General features: G+C 39.7%; 1 pseudogene; it reads right to left on the reverse strand.

Annotated features, from left to right (window-relative positions):
* Positions 1-326: 326 nt before the first annotated feature.
* Positions 327-19847, reverse strand: part of LOC124514347 (28S ribosomal protein S15, mitochondrial-like) — a 198283-nt pseudogene continuing 178762 nt past the window's right edge.

A 19847-nucleotide genomic window follows, 5' to 3' on the forward strand; every position in this document is an offset into this window, starting at 1 on the left:
GCACTGTGGCTGTCACAGAAAGGCTACACACAACAATCCATTTGCAGTGACTTCCTTAAAAAGGGGCTGTAAGTATGGCAGGTATTTAAATTTTCAGCCTGTTCTCCAGTAGGATAAAGTTGGGTCTTTGAGTTAAGGGGATACTTATACTGATAAGTGTAAGGGGATACTGATATCCTGGCGGAGGGCTCCTTAGTTTGCTTAATAAAAGGAAAGATGGAAATGCCTCAGTGGCATAAAGGTCTTCTTCCACACTTGAAGTCATACTAAATATGTGAGATTTATTATTTATGAGGTCTCGTTCCTGATGAATCAAAATGAGTTCTTCAAGGCTGAGGCAGTGGATTGCAGGAGTTTGCATGAGACTGGCCGATGCCTGGTATACAGCGGACACCTAAGTTGAGTAAATGGAATATGGTGTATCATGACAAAGGCCCTTATGCATGTTATTTCTGCACCCTGGAATGTTTTCCCTCAACGTCATGAATGTGTACACACACACACACACACACACACACTCACACAGTCTCTTCTAACTTGGTTGATTCCTACTTATTCCTATACATCTTAGCCTCCTGTAAGCTATGTCCTAATACTTACAGAAGTTGCCTTTTGTACTCTACATTCATATCACATTTGTAATTGTATTGCTTAAATATGTGTATCCATGTATTTGTGATCACTTGTGAAACACTTTATTCTCCTCTACATTCACAGCTGCCTGAGGGGAGCCCATGTCTGAGTGCTCTAGGGCATAGCCCGACGCCTAGAGCAGAGTGAGCCATAAGGGCAGAGACGGAGTAGTAGTTTTCACCAACCCCGTTTCCCCTTCTTCATGGGCCAGGCTACATTTCCTACTCCCTTTGTTACTAAATATGGCTATTTGATGGGGTTCTAGCCAACGGAATGTGAGCAGAAGTAATATGTGCCACTCCCTGCCTTTCCTTTTGAAAATCTCGTGTGTGAGGTCATCCAAGCTCTTTCTTCCTACCACTGGCTTGTGGAAGACACTAACCGTGATTTTGGAAGGCACATATGGAAGATGGCAGAGCCACAGGGTGGAAGGAACCTGAACCCTGAGTCATCACTTAGAACAGCAGTTTCACCAATGAGGATTACCTGTTGTGGACTATCCTTGAATGAGATTCTCTGATTATATTTGAGCCCTCATGCATCTCAGAGTTTGTCACAGTGGCTAGAATCCCCTCAATTAACACAGTACTCATTTGTGTGTGTGTGTGTGTGTGTGTGTGTGTGTGTGTGTGTGTGTGTGTGAGAGAGATTAATATATGTACACAGAAAAGCAGATATCTAGGATACAGATTGTGTCAGAAATGCTGAGCCCTATGATATTAGGCCAGTCTTCAAGGAGACCAATGATTCCATAAGTAAGAATGAGGTGATATTCCAGCAATCCAACATTTGTGTCATTCTTGTAATAAATACCTCGGACTAATGCTAACAGAGGCCTGTTTCCCCTTTGCACCCTTGTAAATAAATCCTCCCTTCTCTAAGACACTTAATTTTCCCATTTGGCACGTGCTGAATGTTTGTGTTCCCCTCAAATTCATATATTGAAACCAATCCCAAATGTGATGGCATTAGGAGGTGGGGCCTTTGGGATGTGATAAGGTCATTAGGGTGGAGCTCTCACAAATGGGATTAGTATCCTTGTAAAGCAGACTGCAGAGAACTTTCTTGTCTCTTCCTCCACATGAGACCGCAGCTAGAAGACAGTGGTCCGTGAACTAAGAAGCAGGTCCTCACCAGACACTGAATCTGCCAGCGCCTTTATCTTAAACTTCCCAGAGCTGTGAGAAATAAGTTTCTGTTGTTTGTAAGCCACATTGTTGTTTGGTATTTTGTTATATGAGCCTGAATTATGATATGGGCTCTCTATTCCAAAGCGATCTTCCCTTCTTTCCCATGCCACTGAAAAACACAACATTTGACCAGGCATTAATGACCTTCTGAAGCCAGCTTGTATTAAAGGGTCGACTACTGCTTTCTGTTTTACTTTCATGGGGAGACTGTGCATTTTTAGAGACAATGGCAAAAATCAGTCTTTGCTGAAATTTCAAGAGTAGATTAAACTGAAGCATAGATCACCAAGCGCCGACAGGCAGCTTATATTCTCATCCTAAAGCATTTGCAATAGTCACTCACAATGGCAGGGAAAACTAACAGAGGGAGTCTGAGATATTGATAAAAACACACAACTGCCTTACCTGTCCTGGACTTCAACGTCTGATCTTTTATCGAAGGAATATAATTCCTAACTGAAATAGGTGCCATGTTTTCCCATGACAATGGGCTGCCTCTGGAATCATGGGCATCAGGAGACTGAGAGGTGAAGGTAGGAATGTAGAAGCTAACTGTGCCAGAAAGACTGTAGAAATGCTTGGTAGTGGGTCATGAGATTTGTTTTCTTTTCCCTTACTATAACAGCCTATACTATTCTAACTAACTGATTTCTTGCTTAAGTTTTAAAAGTTACCTGTTGTTTATCGGGTGTGTCACCAGACTCATTTTGTGCACTGTTCCATATCTTCTTGGCCATGGTTTTCTGCTTGATGCTGTTGATCTAGGAAGATCAACAGTTGTATTCTTACAGGCCGAAGAGGTGAGGTTTTCATCTTAAGATCTGTGACCACTTTATGGCAGGGCTAACTTGTCACGGTACTCCACCTGTTTCCAGTCCCTCATATCTACATGATGGCTCCTATTCCAGGGCTTTCCTGCTGCTACTGAGTCAGGAAACACTGTGAAGCCCTGGCATTTGTTGTAAAGCATGCATGCTAGCTCACTGTGGTTGGGCTGCAGGCTGCACACATACAGACAAGGAGAGCCACAGGCTCACCACCTGTAGGGACTCATGCCTCAGCTACTCTTAGGGGATGGCTTCAGGGATCCAGGGATCTGACTTCCCTGAGACTGTTGCCAAGGGGGCAGGGTAATACAGCTGGATGTGGGGGGAAATTGATGCTAACACTGAGTTAACTTTATCAGTTAATTCTACCTTTTGGTCCATATTCCACCTCTATGGAGAAGTGATGGTTTCATAGGATCTCTCAGAAGATATCCCCTGAGAGTGAGTTGTGACCAGTATGGTAATGCTGTCTCTTGTATTTTCTTTCTTTTCTTCCTGGTCTCACCCCCCTTTCTCTGCATCCTGTGTCCCTGGGATATGCTCTCCAATAAGTTCTACCATGAAAGCTTTTGACTCAGGATCTGTGTTCTAGGGAAATAAGGCATAAAGCTCCAGTGTTGAGTCAGGGGGATGCTAACCTACCTAAATTGGGATATTTGAGGTGCTGGACAAAATTGAATATTGTTATGGGGATAGAGGGTTGAATAATTTTAATATTTATCTGTTTTTATGAAAGTATATGTTGTAGAAAATAAAACCCCACAAACTTTGTTATTAATGCACTCATCTTCTCTCGTCCTCTCTGGCTTTCCTCACTCACTTACCCACAAGTCCAAATATTTGTTCATTTTATTGATGAGGAAAAGCTCTGATATTCACCCTAGAAACGTGCTAGGGAATTGCCCCCATTGCCTTTCCAAGGGAAAAGTTCAGCATCTTTAGAAATACTAACCCCTCAGAACTAGAACTGGCAGAAATGTGAGGCAGAAGAGACCAGTGAGTGCCAGAGACATCGTGCCATGGACTCACTTGGCTCAGGTTGTATTCCAGATGCCAGTGTGTGCACACATGTGTGTTTGTGCATCGTGGAGTGAGCAGTGAGGGGCAAACAGCAAGAGAAAAGAAGGTATCATCCCACATCACTCTCTCCCTCATTTCCCAGTAACTTCCCATTGAGGCAAAAACATATTTAGAACAGGGTGAGTTGCTAGCGTCACAGCCACATGGAGCCTCTTCTTTCAAAGTGTGCCTGGCAGCCCTTTATCACAGGAGTTGAGTCCAAATGCATTCGCATTTTCACCTTTGTCAAGTGAAGCTTTTAATGACGGCTGGGGTCTTTGGGAGACACAGTTTGAAAATAAATGTAGAGGTTTGGTGAAGCTGCCAGAACCCAGACCTTCACCTTTTAAATCGCATTAGTAATGGTGGTATGTGTGGTTGCTGGACAAAATGGACTTGAAATATCATCAGGAAGGAAAAATAAATCAAGATATGTTTCCTTCCGGTGGCTTACTCTGAAAGCAGGGATAAAAGGCCTACGGATAAGAGGGGGTCAGATCTGGGTTGCATTTGTAACAGCAATGAATGAACAACAGCAAAAATCCATTCCTGATCCACAGAGCTTGAAGAGAGGTCAGATCAGATAAATTAGGAGCTCTATAAAGAAAGAAGATTTCTCACAGCCCAGCCAACCTGGGCTCTAAAGCAATTGAAAGGGACTCTGGAGAGCTGGTGGGGGGGAGGACCCTCCAGATAGGCTAGAGAAGAATGGGGAGGAGAGGTCTGTGGGTTGGCAGCTGGGGTCACAGACTTAGCTTAAGACTTCAAGGCTTTGCATCTTAAAATTTAACTTTTTCCCTATCTTGCTCTTGGATTTGGAGACCCAAAGGTCTTTTCCAGGAAAAACTCAAGATTGAGCAGCTGTTTATTAAGTTTGGCTTTTTGGGTGGTATGAAACAGAGTGTTGCCTACATTACCTGAGGACAGTAATCATTAGGGACACATTTAGATGGAAAAGGAGGAGTTGTTAGGAACCAGGCAGCTCTAAGGACTGCTTCCTTCCTCTGTCATGGCCTCATGGTCTCCCCCACCCTCTCAGAGGTTGTACTGCTCCATGAGCACATCCACTGCATTCTTTTCCTACCACCTGGATTTCCAGGCATCTGTCCATTCTTGCACCCTGTATCTTTGGCTTGCCCTTGGACCATCATCATTACTCTAGTCCTGACTCTATCACTGAGCTGCAGTACCCAATAGTAACCTAACTCATCCCCTTAGGGTTCCTTATTTCAACGTTCCAAAAAAGATATCTGACTGATGACTTCTGGGTCTGATTAGCTGTAGTCAAAGAGCAGAATCATATATCACATAGGCTGCAGGGGCTGTAGAAGAGGATCTGGATGAAAAGGTACAATAAATATCTGATTCCTCCAGCCCCAAAGGCAAGCTAGATTCTCAGTAGGAATGTACACTAGATGGTTTTGGGTGAGTGTGATCAGACCAGATTCACCTTTGGGTAAAATGTGTGATCTGGATATGGGCATGGGAGATACAGCAAGAAGAAGTAGGAGGGAAGGAGCCAATGTGTGTCAGTAACCAAGTATGAGTCAGACATTTGGTAAAATGAGGTAAAATGACTTTTAGTTCAATAGAATAGCTCTGGGGAAATTACTTAGATTCCCTGAGGTTCAGTTTTCTCTTCATTAAAATAATGTGGCCATCAAATAAGAGAATATGTATGAAAACATATAGGACATTCATATATTTGCTGGTGGAACAGCATGGTGTGGATTTAGAACATACACAACTCCCACTAAATTTAAATCCAGGAAAGCCACTCACTAGGACTCACTAGGGCAATCTTGAACAAGTTGGTCAATCTTTGCAGGACTCAGTTTTGTTATTTGGTGAGATTAATAGAAGGGAATGGCATGAAGCATATTCTCAATAAGTACCTAGTGTGAATATTACAGTCATTGATGTTTGTTTCATATTGAAATAATTATATGTATGAGCCTGTCAAGTAGAGACTGGGAGTGGGGAATTACTTGGGTCATGGGAAAACAGTGTATATAGGCATAAGGTTGCGGAGTACTTTGTTTGGAAAACAGAGAGGGGCCCAGTGGAGTTGAGTGAGGTTATCGGGCAGATGGAAAGATTGGCAAAGGCCACTTCATAAAGGACCAGGGCAGCAGGGAGGGCTCCCAGTGTCTTGGACTGGGAAGGTGCAGAAGTGTGGTGCAGAGTCAACCCTGCAGAGGTCTGTCTTCAGGCTTGCCATCTTCAATCCATTCTCCACGATGCTGCCAGAGCCCTCTTTCTAAATCTCAGATCTGAGCATATGGCTTCCCAAACAGAGTGCTCAATAACTTCCAATCCCTGCAGGATAAAGTTCATACCCCTTAGCAGGGCATTTAAGGCCCTCAGGATCATTCTAGGATTCTGTCCCTGCTACCACAGCTGTGCCATAGAAAACAGCTTTCTGATTCCTGCTGCTTTGTTTCTCCAGCTGTGGAGTCAAAGCCTTAGGAAGGGGCAAGGGGTGGATAGAAGCCAGGTTAGGTGCCCACATGTCAGCTGCCAGGCAGCTGGGCAAGTGAAAATCTCCATTTCCATCTTTCAGACAAGCATGAAATGCAAATCACTTTTTCCATATTCCAACTATAAGTGGTGGCTGACCTTTTGAGGGATGTTTGAAGTAGAAAGTTTTCACTACACTATATTGATTTTGCAGATACTTTTCCTACTTGCCTTTACAAATGAATAAAAACATTATTTTACGTTGAATTTACATGAAATATTATTGATAGAAATGACTAGAATAACAGAAAGTTGGTAATGACTAAAACTTTACATGATTAAATGTATTACAGGTGAAAAAAATGGATAAGTTGAAAAAATGCAAAAATGAACTGGGGAAATGACAATTTTGGGAGAAATAACCCAACAAAACCATCAAAGCCTAAAAATGACATATGGGGAAAATTGACAAAATATTGATGAGTGAATAAAATAATACTGACAAAAATTATAAATGCAAAATTGCGTCAAGAAAATTAGACTTTGTGGAAAAAATGGCCCACAGGGAAAACTTACTGTGGCAGAAACTATTATTCAATTCGATGTGGATGAAAAAAATCAATAAATGAAAGTTCTATTATAAAATGTATGTGCAAACCAGTGGATATTCATGAAAGTAATTTTAGTAAGATAAAAATAAAGATGGAACAAGAAGAATGAAATCTTGCCATTTGCAATGACATGGATGGAGCTAGAGTGTATTATGCTAAGCAAAATGAGTCAGAGAAAGACAAATACCATATAATTTCCCTCATATGTGGAATTTAAGAAACAAAATAGGTGAACATAGCAGAGGGGGGATAAAAAAGAGAGAGATGGAAGCAAATCATTGAAGACTCTTGACTATAGAGAACAAACTGAGGGATGATGGAGGGTGTTGGGTGGGGAGATGGGCTAAATGGGTGATGGGCATTAAGGAGGGCACCTGTTGTGATGACCACTGGGTATTATATGTGACTGATTAATCACTAAATTCTATACCTGAAACCAATTTTACCGTATATGTTAACTAGAATTGAAATAAAAACCCGAAATAAAAAAAATAAAAACAGAAAATATTATTAAAAAATTGGTCATAGAATTAAAATGACTTTATACACACACACACACACACACACACACACATAGTACAAACACAAAAACAAACATATATAAATATAAATATATATATATATATTTAAAATTTTTTGATGTTTATTTTTGAGAGAGAGAAAGCATGCATGTGCACAGGAGGAGCAGAGAGAGGGGGACAGAGTTTCCAAAGCAGGCTCCACACTGACAGCACAGAGCCCCATGTGGGGCTCAGACTCACAAACAGTGAGATCATGACCTGAGCCAAAGTCAGACACTTAACCGACTGAGCCACCCAGGTGCCCCGTATGTATTTTTTTTCTTTTTAGGGAAGATTCACTAATACGGATATAATTCTGGGGACATGTTTGTATTTGTGACTATTGAGTTTAAACAATTTTAGGGTCACTACATTTTGATTGAATTGAGCATTGTTAGCCAAAAATTATACCACTCATTTATTGGCAATGGAACTATGAAACTATTTATTAGAAAAACAAATTTTGGCTGAAGTATTTCTCTGAACTGAACATAAAAAGCAAGGATTTATTCGTTTCTTCTGAGTCGATAATTAGATTCTGCGAGCAAGCTGCTATGCAATGTGCTCCTGATATGAGAGGACTCCCACTGGGGAGGACAGCAACTGTCATTCTGCAGTACCCAGAAGCTTATAGAGAAGCCTGTATTCTTCAAAGGTACTGGGTGGTGAGCAACCAAATACGGCATACTGAGCTTCTGGGAGTGTCCCAAGGGGTCTCCAACTCTTTTTCTCTTGTCATCCCCTTAAATAATTTCTCCCCTCTGTTCCTGGGAATGTGAATAGTACCGAGGGATCCTGGGGGTCTGCTCCCTACGGTTGGCAACGCTAGGCCATGCACACAATATAAGACCTATTTCAAAGTAGGACGCATGGGACATCTCCTCAATGTAGCCCCATGGACACTGCCTGCTGAGGTCTGTTTCTGCATCCATTGTCAACATCTAAATGCATTTACTAGGATCTCTTTGTAAATACTTCATTGTGGCACTGGACACAATGAAGGGAACAGATGCAGTGGGCCAACCTCCAGGGGTTTGTAATCCAAGGCAGAAGGACAGACAGTGTGAGCACAGATGAGCGCTCAGGCATAACCTGCAAACCAGGACACAGGTATGACAGTTGGGATTGACACAGTGCTGGAACCAAGGCTGAGTCCCTCCCTTTACATAAGGATGCTTCTTGTTACCAAAGGTTTCCCTCTAGGGCTCCTTTAAACAGCTGGCTCTCTCTGTGCATTTCTAATCGGATTTGATTTACAAAAAATGTCTTGAAAACAACTTACACAGCAGCATATTGACTGTATACTGCTCATAATGTTGGTATAAGAGGATGTGGTCAACACTGAACAGGGCAGTAAAGGAATGTGAGCGTGTATTTACACGCTAAACAATCCTAAGTGCTCCTTCCATTGTGCACAGTAGTAAAAACCCTGGTTCATTTCTGTGCCTGGCGGGTGGGAGATGGTCAACTAATGTTTATTAAATGAATGGATGGATTAAAAACAAAATACCCCATTCATAGGTAAGATAGATAAAATTCATCTCTGTCTTCTACTTGTTCTTTCTTTCTACCCTCTTCTTCCCTTTCCCCCTTTTCTCCTGTCCCTCACTTTCTTCTCCTCTTCTTCCTCCTTTTCCTCTTCTCCCTCCTCTTCCTTATCTTTCTTCCTTCTCTTCCTCTCCTTAGCACATCTCATTTTACTAACGATAATGTGATTTATTTTGGTATATAGCATATGGTGAGACTTTACATATTTTTTCCCCAGGGTATTAATAAATTCCCTGAAGACATTTATTAAATAGTCCTTCCTTTGCCACTGACTTAAGCTTTTACAGGACGTAGACTCTTGTTTTCTAATCTTGATGTCTCTCGTACCTGCTGCAAGGCCTAGAACCTCTCATCTTCTTACTTGGATGTTTGATGTATTTGTGTTGCCACACTTAGCACCTGTTATGGGCTGAATTGTGTTCTTCCAAAATTCATGTATCGAAGTGCTAACCCCTGGTACTTCAGTATGTGACTGTGTTTGGAGATAAATTCTTTAAAGGGGTAACTAAGTTAAAATGAGGTCTTTACCATTGTCCCTAATCCAGTATGACTGGTCTCCTGATAGCAAGAGGAAATATGGATGTAGATATACACAAAGGGAAGAGCCTATGAAGACGTAGGAGATGGTCATCTACAAACCAAGGAGAGAGGCTTCAGAAGAAACCAACCTGCCATCACCTTCATTTCCAACTTCTAGCCTCCAGAACTGTGAGAAAATACATTTCTGCTGTTTAAGCCACTCACTCTATGGTCCTTTGTTATGACAGCCTAGGAAACCAATGCAGCGCCTATAAAAGTAACATTTTTTTTTGTGTTAGGATCTGTGAGTTATCTACTTTACTACTTTAAGCTATCTGACCATGCATTCTGACTTTGCTATCTGAATATGTGTACATTGCATTGTTTCAAATATGTATCATGCTCACCGCAGAAAAAGGAAAAGTAGCAAAATGTTAATCTTGGTTATCTCTGTGTGAGCGAATTTGGTTGAATGTATTTGTTTATTTGTACCTTCCAATATTAAACAAAAGTTTCTATAATGAACCTTAGCCACTCCTCTAGCTAAGGAAAGAAATTATTTACAATTCATATGACGGCATTAGTGTGTTTATGAACTGGTGACCTGGCTACGAGTCACAGGGGAGGTTGATATGCAGATGAGTTTTGCAGTCTCTGATGCTCCTGATCCAGTTTTGAATTGCAGTAGCCTAGGTTTATTACGTAAAAATCCTTGTTTCTGAAGACAGTGATTTGTTTGGATAATCCCCCCCCCCCTTTTTTGGTCTTTTTATTGTACATTTGAAATGGGAAGGCATTGTTCACCTATCCTGACATAGTTCCCACTTCTCTTCCTGGCACTGACAGCATTATTTGCAGCTGCTTTTTCTTTTTCAGCTTCTTCTAATTTCCACACTACCACTTATTGTATTTCATTAAAACTGGTTTAGAAATGCAAGGCATATAATTAGATTGAGAAATATGCTATCGATTTAGTTTCCCATTATGATGTTATCACATGCACAAAAAGAAAAGTCATTTGGTACAATTGTTATGATTAAAACCACAAAAGAGATCTATTACATCAGGCTTAGTTTTCAGTGCCTGATGTGGTATAAAATCTGAGAGAGGGGTTAATCCGTTTTTATTAGAGCTGTATATGTCATGTATCCATAATGCCTATAGGCTAATAATTTCAATTGAATCTTCAGTAGACAAGAGGTTTTTCAGGAAGTAATATTAGATAAAAGTACATCAATACTTAAATATTCTATTTTTAAGGTTGCCGTGGATCATCTTTTCCAGTGCTGCACAAAACTGCACAAAAACACGTTCTGCATGTCTGTACAAGGCATGTTTTTATTGCAGGGAGACTAGGAAGGTCAAAGAGCATGGACTCTGGAGTCAGGCAGAAGTGGGGTCAAATCAGAGTCCTGTTGCTGACTAGGAGAAGGTGGGGTCACTGTTTAGTAAGCATGTACCAAGACCAGGCTTTTAAAGAGGGTATTTCAATCAGTTCCTACAAAGCCATTAGGTTATTGGCCCAAGTTCATCACTAGTAATTGACAGGATCTTAGTCTTCTTCACCCCAAAGTCCATGGGCTTTCTGCAACAACTTTCTTGCCTGTTGTTGAGTGATGTTGAATAAGTTACTTGACATTTCTGTACCTTCCTGAGCCTTAGTTTTCTTATTTGCTAAGCAAAGATAAGAATATTTCTTTGTAAAGTAGGTTTGAGGGGTGCCTGGGTAGCTCAGTCAGTTAAGTGTCCAACTTCTGCTCAGGTCATGATCTCTCAGCCCGTGGGTTTGAGCTCCGCTTTCGGCTCTGTGCTGACAGCTCAGAGCCTGGATGGAGCCTGCTTCAGATTCTGTGTGTGTGTCTCTCTCTCTGCCCCTCCCCGGCTGGCACTCTGTCAAAAATAAGTAAACATTAAAAAAAATTTTTTAAGTTGTTTTGATGGTTAAATGAATTATACTATCTGTATAAAACTGAGCATCCTCCTTGGCTTATAATGTCGGTAAATGCATTTACCCTTTCCATCTGGTAATCTGGGGTAACCTGGGGGTTGTTCATGTTTGGAGGAGAGATGCTGATATTCCTTACCCCTGCATATACAGGTAAGGAAAATGTAGGTCAAAAAACCCACAATTTATGATACACAAAGATCTTGTTTGTTAATTAGAATGGCCTGGGAACTAGCTATAGATTATCTTATGGCTATGCTTAAGTTTTTTTTTTTTTTTTTTTTAATAGACTTTAGTTTTTAGACCTATTTTAGGTTCACGGCCAAATTGAGAGGAAGGTATAGAGATTTCTCTTACATCCCCTCTCCTCCCCCTACCCCCACAACATTCATAGGTTTCCCCATTGTCAACATCCCCCACCAGAGTGGGACATTTGTTACAATCGTTGAGTTTACATTGATACACCTTTGCCACCTAGAGTACAAAGTTTACATGAGTGTTCACTTTTGGTGTCTACATTCTGTATGTTTGACACATTTATAGTGACATAAATCCATCTTTGTAGTATCATATAGAGAGCAGTTTCACTGCCCTGAAAATCCCCTGGGTTTTGCCTGTTTCTCTCTCCCTCCATTTTAACCCCAAGCAACTACTGATCTTTTTACTATCTCCACAGTTGTGCCTTTTCCAGACAGTCATATTGTTGCAATCATATAATCTGTAGCCTTTTCAGATTGGCTTCTTTTACATAGTAGTAATGTACTTTTAAGATTCCTCCATATCTTTTTATGGTTTGGTAACTTTAGTTCTTTTTAATGCAGAATAACATACTCGAGTTAAGTGATTAACATACCACTGTATTGCTACATTAGAATATTCTGAATTTTACTATATTTTTACCTTTACCAGTGTGTTTTATATATTTATATGTTTTCATGTTACTGATTAGCATTCTTTCATTGCAGCTTGAAGAACTTCTTTCCACGTTTTGTTTAAGGCAGGTCTAGTATTGATGAATTCCCTCAACTTTTGTTTGTCTGGGAAAGTCTTTATCTCTCCATTTCTGAAGGACAGCTTTGCTAGGTAAAGTATTCTTGGATGACAGAGGCTTGCTTTCTTTCTTTCTTTCTTTCTTTCTTTCTTTCCTTCCTTCTTTCTTTCTTTCTTTCTTTCTTTCTTTCTTCCTTTCTTTCCTTTCTTTCCTTTCTTTCCTTTCTTTCCTTTCTTTCCTTTCTTTCCTTTCTTTCCCAGCACTTTGAATGTATCATCCCACTCTGCTGAGAAATCAGGTTTATGTGGGTTCTCTTGTATATGAGGATTTTTTTTTTTTGCTGCTTTTAAAATTCTCCCTTTGTTTTTAATTTAAAAATTTTAAATCTTGGTGAAGATCTCTTTGAGTTGAATTAGTCTGGGGACATCTGAGTTTCATGAACTTGGATGTCAAATCTTTCCCCAGATTTGTGATGTTCTCAATCATCATTTCTTTAAATAAACTTTCTACCCCTTTTCCCCCTTTTTTCTGGTACTGTAAAAATGCATAGATTGTTTCTTTTTATGGTATTCTATAGTACACTTAGGCTTTATTTACTCTTTTTCATTCTTTTTTTTCTTTGTTCTCTTCTGACAGGATAATTTCAAATGATTTCTTTTCTACCTCACAGATTCTCTTTTGTGCTTGATCAAGTTAATATTTATGTGCCCCATTGTACTTTTCATTTCATTCATTGTATTCTTCAACTCCAGAATTTCTTCTCGGGTCTTTAAAATTTCTGTGCCTCTTTTAAACTTCTTATTTTGCTTGTGTATTTTTTTTCTTGATTTTGTTGAATTGTCTTTCTGGGTTTTCTTAGCTCACCGAGTTCCCCTAAAACAGCTATTTTGAATTCTTTTTTCAGACAAATCACAGATCTCCATTTCTTTGAGGTCAGACCCTGGAAAGCTATCACATTCCTTTGGTATGTCCTATTTCCTTGGTATTTCATGTTCCTTGAAGTCTGATTGCTCTCCTTGCATTTGAAGAAGAGTCATCTCCTCCAGTCTTTATTGACTGGTATTAGGAGAGAAATATCTTCCATCAACGCTTTTGGGGATTCTGAGGCTTTCTCAAACCTTTACAATATACCTGCCCCAGACATTTTTTCCCCCTTTTTGTGGGGGAATTCTTAAAACTGTGTGCTTTCTCTTGACTCTGCAGAACAGAGTCAGGTGCTGACAGCCTTCCATTTGCTTTTCCTGGGATAGCGCCAACTGCTCAAGTTTCTGTGTTTTCTTCCAATCCTGAAAAATTAGGCCAGCTTTCTGTGTATTCTCACTAGATATCTGCAAAGGCTTGATCTTTCTGCCCTCAGGGACATGCACAAGGATCCAACTGTGGGATGGGGCATGTGTAGGTGAGGACACTGTGTGTTGGGGTCACCCATCAGTCAGTTGAGGGGATCTACAAGCAAGATGTCCCCACTGGCTCACGGGCAGGCTTCCTAACGGAGTCTGCAATGCAGTTAGTAGTACTACATTCCTTACATGCTGTCTGAGAGGCCTGCCTGTTGTTTTTCCAGCCACCTTCTGCCCCCAAGTTGTACAGCATATCTCAGTATACCGGATTGGGCAAGAAAGAAGAGAGTGTCTTTGGCAGCATCCTGCATAGCTTGGGAAGCCAGATGTTCATTCGTATACTCTCACTTGTCTTTGTGGGAGAAGTCATGGGCCTGGAAGGTCTCTTTTGGGAGGGGTAACACAGGAAAATTGAAACTATTCCTCTTGCCCTCTTCAATATGTCCTGTATCAGATTTTTTTCCCCCAGTGGCATGCTGGAATTTCTCTGCTGGGCTATTGGACTTGCACAAAGGCAATCTCATCCATGGGTGATTGTCAGAATCAGTGTTCTTTGGGATTAAGAAAGTAGAAAACTCCGATTTTGCCATTTTGATGATATCATTCTTCACAACAATCAACTTTGATTTTTATGTTAGAGCTACAAGCGTTCCCCAAGTTGTGTGGCACATACAGTGATGAATTCCTTGGGAATGAAGATACTGTACCTCTAAGGATGATGTTATGGACTGAATTGTGTCCCACCCAAATTCATTCTTTGATGCTCTAGCCCCCAGTGTAACTATATTTGGAGATGGAACCTTTAGGAAGGTAATTAAGGTTAAATGAAATCATCAGGGGGGTTTGCTAATCCAATAAGGAATGGTATCCTTATAAGAAGAAAAAGGGATACCAGGAGCATGCATGGAGAAAAACAAGTCTATCTGAGTACACAGTGAGAAGACTGCCATCCACAAGCCAAGGAGAAGCTTCAGTAGAAAGCAACCCTGCCAGCATTTTGGTCCTGGATTTCCAGTTTTAAGAACTGTAAGAAAATAAATTTATGTTGTTTAAGTCACCTAGTCTACAGTATTTTGTTGTGGCAGCCCTAGCACATGGCATCTGGCCTCTTTTACCTTTGGAAGCTTCAAATCATATTAGATTTGTTTTCAAAAGTTTCAATAATTCATGCCTTTTATAATGGTAAATATTCATGTTTATTTAAAGAAACAGTTGTTGTGTAGATTAAATTAAACTGTTAGGATTCAAAAGCAGGATAGCTTTTCATACCATAGAAGACAGCTTGAGAAGGACAGGCCTGAAAAATGAATAGGCAAGTGGGAAAATGTGCTGTACAGAAAATACCAGGTTTTTTTTTCTTTCTGACTCTAAATGTGAACCTGATACATTTGTTCTTTTGCACATTAATATGAGCAGCAGCAGGGCCACAGCCACATCCTGAGGGCCTCTGAGAGGAAGGAAAATGTGTGAGAAGTCATTTAACCAGCAAGAGGATCACACATTTCTTCCCCCCCCCCCCAAGTTATTTTATTTTATTTTTCTGCTAAGACTTTATTTAAACTCAAGTTAATTAGCATATAGTGTAGTATTGGTTTCAGGAGTAGAATTTAGTGATCCATCACTTAACATATAATACCCAGTGCTTGTCACGAGTGCCCTTCTTAATACCTATAATCCATTTAGCCCACCTCCCCCACCCAATTCTCTTTCAGCAACCCTCAATTTGTTCTCTACAGTTGAGAATCTTTTATAATTTGCCTCCCTCTCTGTTTTCCTTCCTCTCATTTTTCCTTCCCTTCCCCTATGTTCATCTGTTTTGTTTCTTAAATTCCACAGATGAGGGAAACCATATGGTGTTTGTCTTTTTCTGACTTATTTCACTTAGCCTAATACACTCTAGTTCTATCCATGCTGTTGCAAATGGCAAGATTTCATTCTTTTTGATGGCTGAGTAATATTCCCCCCCCCCCATCTTCTTTCTCCATTCATCATTTGATGGACATTTGGGCTCTTTGCATAATCTGGCTATCATTGATAGTGCTGCTATAAACATTGGGGTGCCTGTATCCTTTCTCTGTATCCTTGACAACATCTGTTGTTTCCTGTGTTGTTAATTTTAGCCATTCTGACAGGTGTGAGGTGGTATCTCAATGTAGTTTTGGTTTGTATTTATTTTCCTGATGATGAGTGGTGATGAGCATTTTTTCATGTGTCTGTTAGCCATTTGTATGCCTTCTTTGGAGAAGTGTCTGTCCATGTCTTCTGCAAAAGGATCACACATTTCCAAAAAGACATTTAAAAAATGCAAATAGGCAAGTATATAGTATTTATTGAATCCTACCTCTGTGCCATACAAGGTGCTGAGTCATTTACTAAGAGTTAGAGTTTTTATTAATAAGTATGGTATTTTGTTAATTGAGCAATGCTAGCTGTTATAACAAATTAAATGCCAATATGTTAGTGGATGAACTTAGGGGAAATTTATTTCTTTATCATATTTTAGTTCAAACAGCATTCCTGTCTAGAGGAGTTTCTCTTCCATGTGGTAATTTGGGAATCAGCACTTCTTTTGTTCAGTTATCCTTGAGGGACTTTCACCTGGAAGAAGGGGAAAAAGAGGGAGAAGTACAGAGGCTGCTACACTACTTTGGTTCAGGAGTGATGCTCTATACTTCTTATGTTTAATTGTTTAGAACTAGTTACATGACACGATTAACATTCACGCTTTTTTTTTCAATTATGGGGGTTTGTCACTGGATGGTAGCTGTCCAGACAGGTACTACTGGGTCCCCTCTTAAATCTGGAGCTGTGTTACTAGTTCTTGTTAATGGAATATGAATGAAAGTCATGTACATAACACCTGGGCCATGATGGTAAAAAATGGGCATCATTTTTCACCTTTTTTCTCTTTCAGTGATGATAAGGCCCTGGGGCATGGAAAGGCCTCAAAGCAAAGGAACCTGGGTCTTTGCATGATTGTTTAGAATATTTCCCATTTCACTCACCATGACGAATTCCATTTTATTGCAGATGAAGCAGAATGCACTTTTATTGTGTTAAGTCTCTGGAATGTTGGGATCTCTTTGTTACAGTGGTTAAATTTACTCTAACAAATCCACATGACCTCATCTAGATGCAAGAGAGGATGGGAGATATGATCCCTGGTCATGCAATCACTTCTCAATGAAAACAGTTTTAATACTTTGGAAACAGGAGTGTAGCTTTTGGGTGCTTAGTTAGCTGGCTTTGCCCAAGCACCTTTCACAGTGCTTGATGTTGCTGAATGAATAAATGGCCCATAATTAAATTTTTTTAACGTTTATTTATTTTTGAGAGAGAGAGAGAGAGCAGGGGAGGGGCAGATAGAGAGAGACACACACAGAATGTGAAGCAGGATCCAGGCTCTGAGCTGTCAGCATAGAGCCTGATGTGGGGCTTGAATTCACAAACTGTGAAATCATAACCTGAACTGAAGTCAGACTCTCAACCAACTGAGCCACCACGTGCCCTGGCCCATAATTACACTGATGCCTATTTGGGGAGAAGCTCTGTGGAAGTTGATGTAGCTATTAAACACTAGCCCCAGTACTTTTTATAAACATACTGAGTTATTTATATACATTATTTCATTTAACTCTGGTGATCAACCAGTTAGTTTTCATTTTCCTGCACTCTTATTTGTATGTTGTTCTTTTTTCTTGAACTATGACCTTCTCATCATTAGGATTAGTGTCTAGCTTCTCCTTGTGCCTTTGGTGCCTGGGACATGGTGGGGACTTAGTGTGTGGTGATTGAATTCATGCATGGACAAGTGGATGGGTAGACACTGGTTAGTATCTATAAGTCCAACTGTATGTCATCTAGGGCTTATGTGTCAGAGCTAAAGGCAAAACAGAGCTAGGAGCAGGAGAAAGGTTTTGGGAATAGACATGTATACTAGGTGAGGGCTAGAGGCTAGGTGCTAGACAGTAAGCTGATCTTTAATTGGGAGAAATTCTCCAATTGGGAGGAATTCTGGTCAATAAGTTCAAGCACAAATTAGGAATATATGGTTTGGGGTGCTATAGTCCAAGCAAGTGTTGAATAGGTCTCCAGAGTTATGGGATCTAATTGTCCTTTAGATGTTCTAGGCAAGTATTCCTGAATCTTTTGGGCTATATATACCTGATCTACAATGCTGCTAATTTAGCAAAAAAACATGTCTCTAAAATGCTTGGTTTTCTAAAATTGAAGAGCATTCAGAATTTCCTAGGTAATGTCAGCACTTTTTTTGAAAAAGCATCAGATGCACAGTTTAAGTTAATCTTCCTCAGTCTGGTTCATCTCATCATCATCGGTACTAGAAGGTACGCTTTTTTGTGTTGTTATATTTAGCACTTTCCCCCTTCATTCTCTTTCCCTCTCTGCTATTTCCTCCATTTCCACAATTGCATACAAATGGTATATTTGGTATATGCCCTTCTAAACCATCTGCCACACAAGAGGTGATATAGCATGCTGTATAAGAATTCAGGTGCTAGGGGTACCTGCATGGCTCAGTTGGTTGATTGTCCAACTCTTGATTTCGGCTCAAGTCATAATCTCATGGTCATGAGATTGAGCCCTACATCAGGCTCCATGCTTAAGATTCTCTTTCCACTTGCCCCCCCCCCGCCCCCACTCTCAAATTAAAAACAAAAAGAAACTTTAAGAATACAAGCTTTAGAACCTAGGGTCCACTCCTCATCCTGACTGACAGTGGGACCTTGGGCAAGATGTTTAGCCTCTCTGTGCCTCATTTGCTTAATTTGAATATGGTTATTTGGTGAATAAATAGATTAATATGTATGCAGTATAAAATTAGTGACTGGCAAATAGTAAGTGCTTGTGAACTCTTGAAAATGTACATATTTATGTGTTTAAAACAGCTATCCACCAATTTATTTTCTGTCTCTATCATCCGGTCTTTTCCAAAATGTCATAAAAATGGAAACATAAAGTATGAAGTCTTTCAAAGTGGCTCCTTTCATTTAACAATATGCATATAAGATTCACTGGTAGTGTTGATTCACTTAATAGCTTATTCCTTTCTATCCCTGATAAGTATTCCTTGAATTGGTACAGTTTCTTTACCATCCACCTTTTGAAGGACATCTGGGTTGCTTCGAAGTTTTGGCAATTATGAATAAAGTTGATAGAAGCATTTCCATGCAGATTTTTGTGTGGACATTGCATCTACTTTTAAAACTGAAATTGGCTTGTATTTTTATTTTCTCATCTTGTCGTCTGATTTTGGTATCAAAATGAATTATATTAGCTTCACAAAATGAATAGGGTTGTTTCACCTCTTTTTATCTTCTTAAAAATAAACTTGTCCAGATTGGAATATTTATTTCTTGAAAACTTTGTAGAGTTCACCTGAAAGTCTATATGCTGTGGCTTCTCAGGTGAGCAAAGGTTTTCGGTTACTATTTCAGTTTTTAAAAAATGATTATTGATTCATTAATATTTTCTAATTTCACATATGCTTGTTTTGGCATTTTATATTTTCTAGAAACATATCAATTTTCAATGGGTTCTCAGAAGTCTTCTTGTTTCATAAAAATTTCTATTTTTTATGAATCTATTTCTCTTTTTTTCCTTCTGTGCATGTGGTGATGTGGGTATGTATGTGTGTATATATGTGCTTTCTTCTTCTGTGTTTGTCAGTTGTTCTTTACTAGAGATTTATCTATATTACTAATATTTATTTTTTTACATGTTTATTTATTCTTGAGAGAGAGAGAGACAAAATGCGAACATGGGTTGGGGGGGGCAGAGACAGGAGACACAGAATCTGAGCAGGCTCTAGGCTCTGAGCTGTCAGCACAGAGCCCCACACGGAGCTTGAACTCACAAACTGTGAGATCATGATCTGAGCTAAAGTCAGACGCTTAATTGACTGAGCCACCCAGGCGACCCTATATTACTAATCTTAAAAAAAAAAAAAAAACTATTGTTTGCTGTTTACCTGTTTTCTTCTTTTTCAATTACTTCTGCTTTTATGTTTTTTATTTCTTTCTTTTTGTTTCTTTGTGTTTATGTTAATACTCTTTCTAGCTTCTTTTATTTTATTGGGGTAAAAATAGGTGACACGACATCTACCCTTTAACATATTTTTAATTGTACAGGACTGTTAACTATGC

Source organism: Lynx rufus, unplaced genomic scaffold (genome assembly GCF_022079265.1).
Source record: "Lynx rufus isolate CCGP_SWC_20201006 ecotype Redwood Valley unplaced genomic scaffold, mLynRuf1.p SCAF_2, whole genome shotgun sequence".
Lineage (NCBI taxonomy): Eukaryota > Metazoa > Chordata > Mammalia > Carnivora > Felidae > Lynx > Lynx rufus.